This window comes from Tupaia chinensis, unplaced genomic scaffold (assembly GCF_000334495.1).
Source record: "Tupaia chinensis unplaced genomic scaffold, TupChi_1.0 Scaffold138988_1, whole genome shotgun sequence".
NCBI lineage: Eukaryota > Metazoa > Chordata > Mammalia > Scandentia > Tupaiidae > Tupaia > Tupaia belangeri.
Window position 1 is genome coordinate 538845 of NW_006198878.1, and position 2341 is coordinate 541185.

Below are 2341 nucleotides of genomic sequence, written 5' to 3' on the forward strand. Positions count from 1 at the left end.
CACTGGACTCCCACGTAGTCGATCGTGGTTCGAGTCCTGGACCCGGTGGCTTAAACTCACGCTGGGCATGTGTGCGTGCGTGCCCAAGGTCCTGAGAGGAGAATGGAGGAGAAGGGATTGTGGCGTGGTCATCCCCACTCGGCCACCCCCTCTGCAGGGGTGATTTCTCGCTTTCTGTCTCTCTGTCTCTCTTTGTCTGTCTGGCAAGTGCACACGCCCTATAGCAAAAATCTCTCCAAAAGAAAAAAAAATGATGTGTTGGCAGGGGTGTGGTGAAAGGGGAACACTTTTACACTGATGGTGGGAATGTAAATTGGCCCAGCCACTGTGGAGAACAATTTGGAGATTCCTCAAAAATCTACAAGTAGAACTACCATGTGATCCAGCAATCCCAAAAAGGACAGAAGAATTCTTCATTTGAAAAGTTGCTTGCACATTGTTGTTTATTGCAGCACTATTCAGATTGCTAAAACATGGAACCAACCCAAATGCCCTCGTACGGATGAATAGATTGAAAAACTGTGGCACATATATTCTATGGAATACTATTCGGCCATAAAAACCAACAAAACCCTGACTTTTGACAGAAAGTGGAAGAATATGGAAGAGTTACTGCTGAGTGAAGCAAGTTAGGCTATGAAGGGAGACATTGTATGTCCCCACTTAATATATACCAAGTGTCTGCACTCTATGAATGAAACCGATTGACTGAAAGTTGTACAAACACAAGAGATGAGTGTGAATGCCAGATTTGGTGTGTGTGGAAGAGTGGGACCTAAGGAAGGACATTTGGAGAAGGGATACAGAGACAGAGCATTGAAGGGAGGGGGAGGTATGGTGTTATTGGTTGAAGATAGTTTGATCAGCTGGACTGGGAGAAATGTTCACATATTGAAATGTTCACTTTGTAAGCTAACACACACACACACACACACACACACATACACACACATACACACAAATGTATTTCCTTGGCTAAACTTTTAAATATATCAATATATAATTTCTTTTTTATTTTAATTATTATTTTTAAATACATTCAATCACTGTACATCATTTAACTTGTATACAGAATTTACCCAACATGAAATACACCTCAGTCCAGTCCAGTTGAGAATACTGTGCATATCATCAACAGGTAATAAAACGTTTCTGTGCCCCACAAATGTCTTATATATTTTTTCTTGCTAGTAACCTTCAATACACTCTTTTTCTCTCCCACCCTCCTTCCACACTGTCCATACTATTTTCTTTTTTTTTTCCTGCTTCAGTTTTATTTGTACACACAGCACAGGAGGACACCAGCCCCACAGAGAGAGCAGCCTGGGGGTCAGTCCTTCTGTCCTCATACTGGCAAAGGCCTCTACCTCGGGACTTTTGTGGGGGCCTGGACACCTTTGGGAGCCTGAGACGTAGCTGGAACTTAAGATGGAGCTGCAGCTGAAGCCTGGGCTTTGGTCTGGGTCTTGGTCTGAGCCTTGGCCTTGTTGGCCTTTGGCCGAGAGAGCCTGAGGCCCTTGGCAATACGGACACAAGCACATTTCCTGAGCTTAGGGTGGGCAATGTAGGCAAGACGACTGAGCTTGTGGCTGCTGCCCTTCGGGACACCCTTCTGAATCTCCTTGGGCTTTACAAAGGCCTTGATGGCCTCCGCTCATGCACTCATGGCCTTGGCATTGTTGGCCTACATCTTCTTCAGACCCTTCCTGTTGTGCTTCCTGGCAAAGCACATGTTACTCAGGAATTTGGGGTCCACCCCTTTGAGAGATTCATATCTTTGTGATCGAGGTTTCCTGATGCCATTTCTATGCCATTTTTGGGACTGGTTGTGTGTGGTGTGGTTCTTGGCCTTGGCCATGTCTACACCAAAACCCGTGGCCACCGAGAGTCCATAACTATTTTCAGTGCTTTTATGTCCTCAAATCTTTCAGTCTCTGCCATAGAGTGTGGACAGTCAGTACATGTTAAGTGGAGACATACAATGTCTCTCTTTCATAGCCTGACTTGTTTCACTCAGCAATAAATCTTCCATATTTGTCCACTTTCTATCAAATGCCAAGATCTTGTTTTTTTTTTTTTATGGCTGAATAGTATTCCACAGAGTATTGTTTTCCACAGTGGCTGGACCAATTTACATTTCCACCAACAGTGTAGGAGAATCCCCTTTCACCACAACTCTGCCAGCACTTACCATTTTTTTTGTCTTCACCATCCTGGCGGGTGTTAGGTGATATCTCATTGTGTTTTTTTATCTGCATCTCCCTTATGACGAGGAATGTTGAGCATTTTTTCATATTCTTTTTAATTATTCATATGTCTTTCTTAGAGAGTCGTTTATTCA

At 43.7% G+C, this 2341-nt stretch overlaps 1 pseudogene; it reads right to left on the reverse strand.

The window, feature by feature from the left end:
- Nucleotides 1–1858, reverse strand: part of LOC102488626 (60S ribosomal protein L29 pseudogene) — a 58954-nt pseudogene extending 57096 nt beyond the window's left edge.
- Between the last annotated feature and the right edge of the window lie 483 nt (nt 1859–2341).